Raw genomic sequence first — 14,019 nt, 5'->3', positions numbered from 1 at the left:
CAAATCACTGACAAAATAAAATCGAGATCGGCTGAGGTAGGGGTGATATCAATCGTACACTTTAATTAATTAATAAGCTCATTAACCAGACTAGCACAAACTCTAATATTTGCGGCACAAACTAGCACAAACTGAACACAAACCACTGACAAAATTTAATCGAGATTGGCAAAGGGGGGGGGGGGCTGTCGACATGCTAGGCCCCCACTTTAATTAATTAATATCTCATTAACCAGACTAGCACAAACTCTAAAATTTGTGGCACAAACTGAGCACAAACCACTGACAAAATTTAATCCTGATCGGCGGAGGTGGGGGGGCTGGCGACATGCTAGGCCCCCACTTTAATTAATTAATATCTCATTAACCAGACTAGCACAAACTCTAAAATTTGCGGCACAAACTAATACAAACTGAGCACAAACCACTGACAAAATTTAATCCTGATCGGCGGAGGTGGGGGGGCTGGCGACATGCTAGGCCCCCACTTTAATTAATTAATATATCATTAACCAGACTAGCACAAACTCTAAAATTTGTGGCACAAACTGAGCTCAAACCACTGACAAAATTTAATCCTGATCGGCGGAGGTGGGGGGCCTGGCGACATGCTAGGCCCCCACTTTAATTAATTAATATCTCATTAACCAGACTAGCACAAACTCTAAAATTTGCGGCACAAACTAAAAACAAACTGAGCACAAACCACTGACAAAATTTAATCCTGATCGGCGGAGGTGGGGGGGGGGCTGGCGACATGCTAGGCCCCCACTTTAATTAATTAATATCTCATTAACCAGACTAGCACAAACTCTAAAATTTGTGGCACAAACTGAGCACAAACCACTGACAAAATTTAATCCTGATCGGCGGAGGTGGGGGGGCTGGCGACATGCTAGGCCCCCACTTTAATTAATTAATATCTCAATAACCAGACTAGCACAAACTCTAAAATTTGTGGCACAAACTGAGCACAAACCACTGACAAAATTTAATCCTGATCGGCGGAGGTGGGGGGGCTGGCGACATGCTAGGCCCCCACTTTAATTAATTAATATCTCATTAACCAGACTAGCACAAACTCTAAAATTTGCGGCACAAACTAATACAAACTGAGCACAAACCACTGACAAAATTTAATCCTGATCGGCGGAGGTGGGGGGGCTGGCGACATGCTAGGCCCCCACTTTAATTAATTAATATCATTAACCAGACTAGCACAAACTCTAAAATTTGTGGCACAAACTGAGCACAAACCACTGACAAAATTTAATCCTGATCGGCGGAGGTGGGTGGGCTGGCGACATGCTAGGCCCCCACTTTAATTAATTAATATCTCATTAACCAGACTAGCACAAACTCTAAAATTTGTGGCACAAACTGAGCACAAACCACTGACAAAATTTAATCCTGATCGGCGGAGGTGGGGGGGCTGGCGACATGCTAGGCCCCCACTTTAATTAATTAATATCTCATTAACCAGACTAGCACAAACTCTAAAATTTGCGGCACAAACTAATACAAACTGAGCACAAACCACTGACAAAATTTAATCCTGATCGGCGGAGGTGGGGGGGCTGGCGACATGCTAGGCCCCCACTTTAATTAATTAATATCTCATTAACCAGACTAGCACCAAACTCTAAAATTTGCGGCACAAACTAATACAAACTGAGCACAAACCACTGACAAAACTTAATCCTGATCGGCGGAGGTGGGGGGGCTGGCGACATGCTAGGCCCCCACTTTAATTAATTAATATCTCATTAACCAGACTAGCACAAACTCTAAAATTTGTGGCACAAACTGAGCACAAACCACTGACAAAATTTAATCCTGATCGGCGGAGGAGGGGGGGCTGGCGACATGCTAGGCCCCCACTTTAATTAATTAATATCTCATTAACCAGACTAGCACAAACTCTAAAATTTGTGGCACAAACTGAGCACAAACCACTAACAAAATTTAATCCTGATCGGCGGAGGTGGGGGGGCTGGCGACATGCTAGGCCCCCACTTTAATTAATTAATATCTCATTAACCAGACTAGCACAAACTCTAAAATTTGCGGCACAAACTAATACAAACTGAGCACAAACCACTGACAAAATTTTATCCTGATCGGCGGAGGTGGGGGGGCTGGCGACATGCTAGGCCCCCACTTTAATTAATTAATATCTCATTAACCAGACTAGCACAAACTCTAAAATTTGCGGCACAAACTAATACAAACTGAGCACAAACCACTGACAAAATTTAATCCTGATCGGCGGAGGTGGGGGGGCTGGCGACATGCTAGGCCCCCACTTTAATTAATTAATATCTCATTAACCAGACTAGCACAAACTCTAAAATTTGCGGCACAAACTAATACAAACTGAGCACAAACCACTGACAAAATTTAATCCTGATCGGCGGAGGTGGGGGGGCTGGCGACATGCTAGGCCCCCACTTTAATTAATTAATATCTCATTAACCAGACTAGCACAAACTCTAAAATTTGTGGCACAAACTGAGCACAAACCACTGACAAAATTTATTCCTGATCGGCGGAGGTGGGGGGGCTGGCGACATGCTAGGCCCCCACTTTAATTAATTAATATCTCATTAACCAGACTAGCACAAACTCTAAAATTTGCGGCACAAACTAATACAAACTGAGCACAAACCACTGACAAAATTTAATCCTGATCGGCGGAGGTGGGGGGGCTGGCGACATGCTAGGCCCCCACTTTAATTAATTAATATCTCATTAACCAGACTAGCACAAACTCTAAAATTTGCGGCACAAACTAAAACAAACTGAGCACAAACCACTGACAAAATTTAATTCTGATCGGCGGAGGTGGGGGGGCTGGGGACATGCTAGACCCCCACTTTAATAATTAATAAGCTCAATAACCAGACTAGCACAAACTCTAATATTTGTGGCACAAACTAGCACAAACTGAACACAAACCACTGACAAAATTTAATCGAGATTGGCAGGGGGGGGGGCTGTCGACATGCTAGGCCCCCACTTTAATTAATTAATATCTCATTAACCAGACTAGCACATACTCTAAAATTTGTGGCACAAACTGAGCACAAACCACTGACAAAATTTAATCCTGATCGGCGGAGGTGGGGGGGCTGGCGACATGCTAGGCCCCCACTTTAATTAACTAATATCTCATTAACCAGACTAGCACAAACTCTAAAATTTGCGGCACAAACTGAGCAAAAGCCACTGACAAAATTTAATCCTGATCGGCGGAGGTGGGGGGGCTGGCGACATGCTAGGCCCCCACTTTAATTAATTAATATCTCATTAACCAGACTAGCACAAACTCTAAAATATGTGGCACAAACTGAGCACAAACCACTGACAAAATTTAATCCTGATCGGCGGAGGTGGGTGGGCTGGCGACATGCTAGGCCCCCACTTTAATTAATTAATATCTCATTAACCAGACTAGCACAAACTCTAAAATTTGTGGCACAAACTGAGCACAAACCACTGACAAAATTTAATCCTGATCGGTGGAGGTGGGGGGGCTGGCGACATGCTAGGCCCCCACTTTAATTAATTAATATCTCATTAACCAGACTAGCACAAACTCTAAAATTTGCGGCACAAACTAATACAAACTGAGCACAAACCACTGACAAAATTAAATCCTGATCGGCGGAGGTGGGGGGGCTGGCGACATGCTAGGCCCCCACTTTAATTAATTAATATCTCATTAACCAGACTAGCACAAACTCTAAAATTTGTAGCACAAACTGAGCACAAACCACTGACAAAATTTAATCCTGATCGGCGGAGGTGGGGGGGGCTGGCGACATGCTAGGCCCCCACTTTAATTAATTAATATCTCATTAACCAGACTAGCACAAACTCTAAAATTTGCGGCACAAACTAATACAAACTGAGCACAAACCACTGACAAAATTTAATCCTGATCGGCAGAGGTGGGGGGGCTGGCGACATGCTAGGCCCCCACTTTAATTAATTAATATCTCATTAACCAGACTAGCACAAACTCTAAAATTTGCGGCACAAACTAATACAAACTGAGCACAAACCACTGACAAAATTTAATCCTGATCGGCGGATGTGGGGAGCTGGCGACATGCTAGGCCCCCACTTTAATTAATTAATATCTCATTAACCAGACTAGCACATACTCTAAAATTTGCGGCACAAACTGAGCACAAACCACTGACAAAATTTAATCCTGATCGGCGGAGGTGGGGGGGCTGGCGACATGCTAGGCCCCCACTTTAATTAATTAATATCTCATTAACCAGACTAGCACAAACTCTAAAATTTGCGGCACAAACTAATACAAACTGAGCACAAACCACTGACAAAATTTAATCCTGATCGGCGGATTCGGGGGGGCTGGCGACATGCTAGGCCCCCACTTTAATTAATTAATATCTCATTAACCAGACTAGCACATACTCTAAAATTTGCGGCACAAACTGAGCACAAACCACTGACAAAATTTAATCCTGATCGGCGGAGGTGGGGGGGCTGGCGACATGCTAGGCCCCCACTTTAATTAATTAATATCTCATTAACCAGACTAGCACAAACTCTAAAATTTGTGGCACAAACTGAGCACAAACCACTGACAAAATTAATCCTGATCGGCGGAGGTGGGGGGGCTGGCGACATGCTAGGCCCCCACTTTAATTAATTAATATCTCATTAACCAGACTAGCACAAACTCTAAAATTTGCGGCACAAACTAATACAAACTGAGCACAAACCACTGACAAAATTTAATCCTGATCGGCGGAGGTGGGGGGGCTGGCGACATGCTAGGCCCCCACTTTAATTAATTAATATCTCATTAACCAGACTAGCAAAAACTCTAAAATTTGCGGCACAAACTAATACAAACTGAGCACAAACCACTGACAAAATTTAATCCTGATCGGCGGAGGTGGGGGGGCTGGCGACATGCTAGGCCCCCACTTTAATTAATTAATATCTCATTAACCAGACTAGCACAAACTCTAAAATTTGCGGCACAAACTAATACAAACTGAGCACAAACCACTGACAAAATTTAATCCTGATCGGCGGATTCGGGGGGGCTGGCGACATGCTAGGCCCCCACTTTAATTAATTAATATCTCATTAACCAGACTAGCACAAACTCTAAAATTTGCGGCACAAACTTATACAAACTGAGCACAAACCACTGACAAAATTTAATCCTGATCGGCGGAGGTGGGGGGGCTGGCGACATCCTAGGCCCCCACTTTAATTAATTTATATCTCATTAACCATACTAGCACAAACTCTAAAATTTGCGGCACAAACTAATACAAACTGAGCACAAACCACTGACAAAATTTAATCCTGATCGGCGGAGGTGGGGGGGCTGGGGACATGCTAGGCCCCCACTTTAATAATTAATAAGCTCATTAACCAGACTAGCACAAACTCTAATATTTGTGGCACAAACTAGCACAATCTGAACACAAACCACTGACAAAATTTAATCGAGATTGGCAAGGGGGGGGGGGGCTGTCGACATGCTAGGCCCCCACTTTAATTAATTAATATCTCATTAACCAGACTAGCACATACTCTAAAGTTTGTGGCACAAACTGAGCACAAACCACTGACAAAATTTAATCCTGATCGGCGGAGGTGGGGGGGCTGGCGACATGCTAGGCCCCCACTTTAATTAACTAATATCTCATTAACCAGACTAGCACAAACTCTAAAATTTGCGGCACAAACTGAGCACAAACCACTGACAAAATTTAATCCTGATCGGCGGAGGTGGGGGGGCTGGCGACATGCTAGGCCCCCACTTTAATTAATTAATATCTCATTAACCAGACTAGCACAAACTCTAAAATTTGCGGCACAAACTAATACAAACTGAGCACAAACCACTGACAAAATTTAATCCTGATCGGCGGAGGTGGGGGGGCTGGCGACATGCTAGGCCCCCACTTTAATTAATTAATATCTCATTAACCAGACTAGCACAAACTCTAAAATTTGTGGCACAAAGTGAGCACAAACCACTGACAAAATTTAATCCTGATCGGCGGAGGTGGGGGGGCTGGCGACATGCTAGGCCCCCACTTTAATTAATTAATATCTCATTAACCAGACTAGCACAAACTCTAAAATTTGCGGCACAAACTAATACAAACTGAGCACAAACCACTGACAAAATTTAATCCTGATCGGCGGAGGTGGGGGGGCTGGCGACATGCTAGGCCCCCACTTTAATTAATTAATATCTCATTAACCAGACTAGCACAAACTCTAAAATTTGCGGCACAAACTAATACAAACTGAGCACAAACCACTGACAAAATTTAATCCTGATCGGCGGAGGTGGGGGGGCTGGCGACATGCTAGGCCCCCACTTTAATTAATTAATATCTCATTAACCAGACTAGCACATACTCTAAAATTTGCGGCACAAACTGAGCACAAACCACTGACAAAATTTAATCCTGATCGGCGGAGGTGGGGGGGCTGGCGACATGCTAGGCCCCCACTTTAATTAATTAATATCTCATTAACCAGACTAGCACATACTCTAAAATTTGCGGCACAAACTAGCACAAACTGAGCACAAACCACTGACAAAATTTAATCCTGATCGGCGGAGGTGGGGGGGCTGGCGACATGCACCCGTCCAGCGCCCCTGCGTTTTCCGGACAGCTATCACGGTAGTGACCCGTGCGTTTGCAACGAAAGCACGCGCGCTGGGACACGTCAAGGACGGGCTGCGTGCACTCGGGTCGTGTGCCCAAACGCGCTGCAGTTGGCACACCTGCCGCGGGCATTGGCAATCGCGGGCGCATTAGACTGTGCCGCGGGGTAGTGTCTCGTGCTCGTCTCCTTAGTCTGCGAACGAGGGTTACCAACCTGCACTAAGGCGGGTTCACGCCTAGGACTGCGTTCTGAATTAGCAGACACGTCTAAAGACGACGTGAATTACCAGTTTCTGCGGGGAATCTACTCTCTTTCTTTACACTCAAAACTTCATCGTGATACTTCTTTAACGTAATCAGCCGGTTCTCCAAATCACCGCTCCATTTGCGGAGTGTCTCCAAGTTATTGGGCGGGGTCAGCATGGCGCAATTTTGCGTAACTATAGGTGACACATTTCCTAAAACTACCTGAACAAACTCAGACTCGGGCATGCCTACTTCCAGTACCTCAGCATAGGCTGCCACAGAATTCACGTATTGCAAGAGCGGCTCATTAGGGAGCTGAAAACGAAAAACTAGATCCCTTTTACAAGATTCTAAAATACGTGGCGGGCAAACAAATTGTAACACAGTTTTTTTAAACTGATCAACAGATTTCCCTTTTGCAATAGAATCAGTTAACAGCTGCAAATAGGACTCGCCTACCAAACTAAGTAGTGATTTAAGAAATTCGGCTTCAGATACGAGCTGCAGCTTCGCAATCTGCCCTGCGCAAATTAGGAAATCACATGCTGCCCTCGGATTGCTGCCTTCAAGGCGCGGCAATGTCTTAAGTGAGTTAAAAAATAACTTTAAACTAAAATGGTTACTGGAAGGACTCACAGGGAGAGGAGACTGCTGCGGTTGGGCGGCCGCCGACGTCTCACTATCCTCACGGACGTATCGAACAAGTAACGTCCGGAGTTCGGCCACGGTACTCGTCTCACTGAAGGCGATGCCATTTTCGGTGAGATACTCGACGAGTTCGGACCTCCTTAATTTGTAGATCCACGTAGTTGCCGCCGACGCCATGACACTAGTAACAGAAAACTCAAACACACAAAACCCAAACTCTGAATAGCAGAGTTGCGCAGTAAATTTGCAGCCTACTGGGTTCGAACTCCACCCAAAACGCCCCAACTTTACCGCTCTGGATAAGAGCAAGAGAAATACTAAATTTGAATTAAGACGTGCATTATGTTATGCACAACAGAGTGAGGGACTAATAGTGTACTGAGTAACGAATAACAGGAGATTTTGCCCATTACAACATTAGACGCTTTTACTGGGGTCTATTATAATATTTAAATCGATTACAATCACGATTACACGATACATAGATGTCAATCAATACAATATAATAATATAAAAATATGTGATTTAACAGGTACAACTCAGTTTATCTCCAACTAAATGCGCGCTATAAGTCTGTTTACATCAGATAGACTAGTTGTCAATTTAAATAAGGTGATTACACGCAATGCATAGTAACAGTAATAGAGAAGCGTGTTGCCGAGTATACAGTCAGCCAAAAGTAATAGATTATATGTCAGTGACATAGAAACAAAATAAGTCTACAATAACCATACTTATAAAAGAACTTTACACATGTCCCTAGTAATATACGTAGTGATACTATAATATGCGAGCATCCCACTTAAGGCTATTTAACATGAGGCTAAATCAAACAAGACATATATTACATCCAACATTTTTGGGACTCTAAAATACGACGTCGTAAATCGAAGCCGTAAGTACATATCTTAAGGTATCATTCAGAAGTTCTACTTTAAGTACGTTACAATCGTAAATTACATGCCCCCAGGCAAACGTAAGTAGTGCGTCAGAAAAAAAAAAACCATTACGTGTCACACGTGTCACAGAAAGAATCGGCCAAACGCCTAACATCGAATTTACGTGTGTTGGGCTCAACATAGCACCTATGCTCGTAACGTACATCAAGGCAATGGCCTGTCCTGAGTTATGCAAAATGGGGAAATTCAACGAGCACAAAACAAAATGTATAGCTCCATAACGGAAGGAATTGAGGTTCACAAAGTATACGCATTACAGTGAACGAAATCAGTACAACCACGCGAACGTGGCCCGGTTAAACTAGTCATGGCAGACTAGGAACACAAGAGCTAAAGTTAAGGGGCGATCACACTATTTTTAAGGCGCCCAACTATTATAATAAATCTCTATCTACTAAAACAATTCAGTAATTGTAGTTAGATGATTTTAAATCAAAAATATTCTATGAAAAATTTGTCACGGCAAGTGAAGCATATTAATTATAATTTACATCACTGAGAAGCTGACAAATCTTCTTTATATATATATTTCTTGTGTGCGTGTGTATGTCACTGAACTCCTAGACGGCTGGACCGATTTTGATGAAATTTTTTGTGTGAGTTCACGGGGATTCGAGGATGGTTTAGATTCACAATTGGATATTTTATCTCGATTCTGAGTTAAGAAAAAACTAAAAAATGTAATGTGTGTCATAGATATACAAACTGTTAGTGTCATTCCTCTATGTCTGCCGAGCAATAGCTTTCAAGCCATTACGTTACGTTTTGCTATTGTAAGGAACTAAGTAGAGAGTAAGAAAAAAAAAGCTCTTGACAGTTTGTAGTGTCGCCATATTTGTTTCAATTTTCAATACCGTTTTTGTATATTACAATTTAAATTGCAGAAAAAAATCATGTTTCATAGACACATAAATAGTGAGTGTGTCATTTCTCTATGTCCACGAGGTCTCGCCGTGTTATTTTCTCCTTGGGGCGAACCCGTCCGCTTAGTTAAATAAACAGGTTTTATCGTTGAATGATTTCATGATTTATTTCATGAAAATCTGCTCTCATAAAAAAGTTAGTTTTATAGACATTCAATAGGTGTCTCGCTCTCTCTGAAGATCAATCTATGAATCGTTTCAAATTTATTTCCTTTATTTTTTTAGTTTGATTTGATACAATATGATTTCACTAAAAGTCAATTTCTACCCATTCCTATTTTCATTTCCACATTACGAAGTTTCACTTTTCCACGCGGAGGGACTCCACGCAATATTTTTGCATGCAATTAAAAACTATTTTTTAATGATGCCAATGAAGAATAACTTCTCATGCGCACCCATTTTTTAAATTTAATTTATTCTATATATTTATTTTTTCCCTACCTAGGAAACTCATAATTCTTTTAAATTTCACGTGTATGTTTTCAATGTCATTCGAGTTGTACAATTTTTTTTTGTCAAATTGGTCATTATTTATACTTTGTTTCATTTTGGAAACATACGTATTTTAGGTATTATGACAAATAAAAAAAATTAGTTTCACTAACATTCTTAGGTTTTTATTGTGTGGATAGTTTCAAGTTTAATATTATGTAGGTACATAAATTCTTAAAGTTATAAATTTCTTTGAAATTTATTCATAGGTAGGTAGGGCCTATTAATATTTTCTATTTGTCAATATTGTTATTTTTTTTTACATTACCTACTTATTTGCAAGGAGTTTGGTTTAGTGTTTATAATTTATCTGCTGAGCGTCAAGAGTCTTAGAGGGCTGCTGAGACCGAAGACCAGAAATATTTATCAATTATATAATATATTGTTGAAAAATTTGAATTTAACTATTTCAGGAAAGTTGATTTTTTTTATTAATTAGAATAGTTACGTGTAATTGCCATCTTCCTTTATTTCATATTAAACATTATGTTTGGTTGAGTGTGAGATAATTTTATTTATGTATGTTTTAATTTCATTTAATTTCTTATATATATATATTCTTACCTACCTACTTCTATTAAATTTCAGGCGGATGTTAACATTGTCATTCCAGTTGTATAATTTTTTTGTCCAATTAGTTGTTATTTATACTTTTTGTTTCATTTTGGACTATGTTTTTTTTATACTTAATTCAAAGATTTGTGGTGTGTACAGGGAGTGATGTCTCTATTAATTTCTATACTCCTTTGGATAAGCGGAATATTGCCACCACAGTTATACATATAAAGAAATCCTACAAATGTTTTAAACATTATGACAAATAAATATAGTTTCACAAACATCCTTAGTTTTTTTTTGGTGTGTATAGTTTGAAGTTTAATATTATGTATGTACGTAAATTCTTAAACATAGAGTTATTTATTAATTTATTTAGATTATTATTAATAGGTAGGTAATAAGCTTTCTATTTGTCAATATTGTTATTATGGTAGATAGGAGTACAGTAAATGCCTACATTCTTATATTCCTTTATATCTCTTTCAATTTGGAGTGTTTCCGAGCCATTCGGGGTCCTCAACGTCAACCCTCCCCCCCCCCCCCCCTCAGGTGGTTAAAGCCCCAAAATTTCGAAAGTTTAAAAAATTTGAAAAATCTATCTCTTTCGATTTTAAGTGTTTTCGAGCCATTCAGGGTCCTCGAACCCCCCGCCCCCCTCTGGGAACAAAGCCCCAAAATTTTGACAATTTCAGGAATTTCAAATATCTATTCTTTCGAGATGGAGTGTTCCAAACCATTCGAGGTCCTGAACATCCACTTTCCGCAAAAGTGAAAGCCCCAAAATTTCGAAATATAAGAATATATATAAATTGGATGTTGGCATGTATGTCGTCGATTAACTCTTACACCGTTTGACCGATCGCCATGAAAGTTGGCACATCGAAGTGTTTTTATCATGGAGAAGGTTTTTATGCTAACAATTTTTTTTGTAACTCGCCGCTAGATGGCGCTGTAGCGCATCAACTTCTAAAGCTTTCAACCGATCGCCATGGGTAAACAGAAAACCATAGGTCACAGATACACAAACAGTAATTATGTGTCATTTCTTAGTGTCCACCACACTGGACATATCGCTATCCATTGTGCTGTAACCCGCGGACAATATATCACCCGGTGTTCAGCCCGGACAAAGCCGGGTACTGCAGCTAGTATATCTATAGAAATTGTCGATAACGTGAGACGGTTTTCAATTCATTGATTACTATTGCTGATACTAGTGTTGTGTTTTGACCGTTTTGAAGCGGTAATATTCCCGCCTGAACTCCTGCGATATTCGAGGCATCTAGTGAGTAAACTCGGAACTAATCGGAGCTCTAGCGGCAAACTGTTGAACTCGTTCCTTTCATAAGCGGCAAGTGACAGTTAAATCACAATATTTTATACTCAGATTATTTAAATTCTGTACGTTGTATTAAAAAAATTATACGGCTGAATTGTTCATTGTACCTCCTTTAAGTTGTGTGCAAAGTAACAGCCGTGTACCGTTTAAATATATACCTAATATTTAGTTTTGAAAATTTCAAAATTAAAATTAAATAAGAAAGCATTTTTTGAGAAAATTTTAATCATCATATTTACAAAATTTAAAGTTTTGTTTACAATTCTGCCGTTTATATATATTTTTTATCTACTACGATATTCATGGCAGAAATAATTTTCTTGGAGGCTGCAAAACTAAGGATCTTAGCCTTAAAATCCCGTTCAAAATGTTGCTTACAGCTTCTATTCTCCTACGTGCAACGTCATAATTTTCACATAGAATACAGAGAAAATTTTAATAATAGCAATTTGCTCTTCTTTATTTTTAAAAAAAAGTCCAGTAGAATGCTGTGAAAACATAATTTATTCAATTCTTGTACCTTACACGCTTAAGGCTAAGATCCTTAGTTTTGCAGCCTCCAAGAAAATTATTTCTCCCATGAATATCGTAGTAGATAAAAAAATTAATAAACCGTAGAATTGTAAATAAAACTTTGAATTTTGTAAATATGATGATGAAAATTTTCTCAAAAAATTCTTTCTTATTTAATTTTAATTTAGAAATTTTCAAAACTAAATATTAGGTATATATTTAAACGGTACACGGCTGTTACTTTGCACACAACTTAAAGGAGGTACAATGAACAATTCTTCGGTTTAATTTTTTTAATACAACGTACAGAATTTAAATAATCTGAGTACAAAATATTGTGATTTAACTGTCACTTGCCGCTGATGAAAGGAACGAGTTCAACAGTTTGCCGCTAGAGCTCCGGTTAGTTCCGAGTTTACTCACTAGATGCCTCGAATATCGCAGGAGTTCAGGCGGGAATATTATCGCTTCGAAACGGTCAAAACACAACACTAGTATCAGCAATAGTAAGTGGACGTGTATTTAAAATGAAGCACAGCAGGAAATGGAAAGAAGCCCATCGACGCCAACTTGAGTAAGTATTTTTATGTACTTGTTCTACATTGTAATCACATATTGTATTTTTTTTTCCCCGGAAAAGTAATTCCAGTCCATTCATATGTATATATTTATGTTATATATATTTATATTATTAGCCGTTTTATTGGTTTAGAGTTTAAAGAATTTATTAATTTATAACTAGCGGTAATTTTTTTTTAAATAATTACATTACCCTTTTCTTGTACATACTGTGTTGGTGTTAAAATCAATGGCATTATATTAAAAATCCCTTTCGCCCGTATATTTTGTAGTATTTATTTATTTGATAAAGGTTTGAGATAGTATTTCGAATTTTTATAAAAAATTAAGACGTATATATTATATAGCGTAGTTACTCAAACAATGATTTTTTTTTGTTATTTCACCCATTGCAGTGATGCTTGGTTATATAAAAATTTAAAAATATGAATATTCTTTAAATGTGATACATGTTTCCTAGTAACTGCAACACCTCAAATTAAATAACAAATTGATATAGCAATGAAAGAGATTGTGTTTATTCAATATTTCCCCATAGTTTTTTGCTATAGCGAAAATTAAGGATAACTCTGCAATGATTGGGTGTATCTAAAATTGTTTCAGACAAAATTTTTTGATAACGTTTATAAGATTTACAAACAGTTAGAACATATTCGATGGTGTGCCTACTAAGGGAGCAATGATTTTTTTTTGTCAATTCCTGTTTAACCCCTGCAAAAATGGTTCGTCTAATCAAAAATTGTTTCCGACAAAAGATTTAGTTAAAAAAATTACAAGGTTTTTGAAGAATTATAACGGATTCGATAGTATGCATAATAAGAGAGTTACGATTTTTTTGGTCCGAAACACTTTAATTTTTACACCCCTTGCAGTTATGGTTGGTCGTATCAAAAACTTATTCAGACAAAAGTTCTTCCTATTTTTTCCTTTAAGCTTTATGTTCACACGGATGCGATATGCATCATATTATGGAAGTTGTTGCGATTTTTCTGTTAAAAAAAACCTTCCCCATTTCTACCCCTATGGACTGATTTTGTCCATTGACGAACTCGATCGAGATTTTCCATTACTTGATT

General features: G+C 39.2%; 1 protein-coding gene across 1 annotated transcript in view; it reads left to right on the top strand.

Annotated features, from left to right (window-relative positions):
* Nucleotides 1-14,019, top strand: part of LOC134533632 (large ribosomal subunit protein uL1m) — a 206,308-nt gene that overhangs the window by 95,298 nt on the left and 96,991 nt on the right. The window lies entirely within an intron of this gene.

The sequence above is a fragment of the Bacillus rossius genome, chromosome 7, assembly GCF_032445375.1.
Source record: "Bacillus rossius redtenbacheri isolate Brsri chromosome 7, Brsri_v3, whole genome shotgun sequence".
Lineage (NCBI taxonomy): Eukaryota > Metazoa > Arthropoda > Insecta > Phasmatodea > Bacillidae > Bacillus > Bacillus rossius.
The sequence above is the reverse complement of the archived record's forward strand: the minus strand, read 5'-3'. Positions and strand labels throughout refer to the sequence as shown.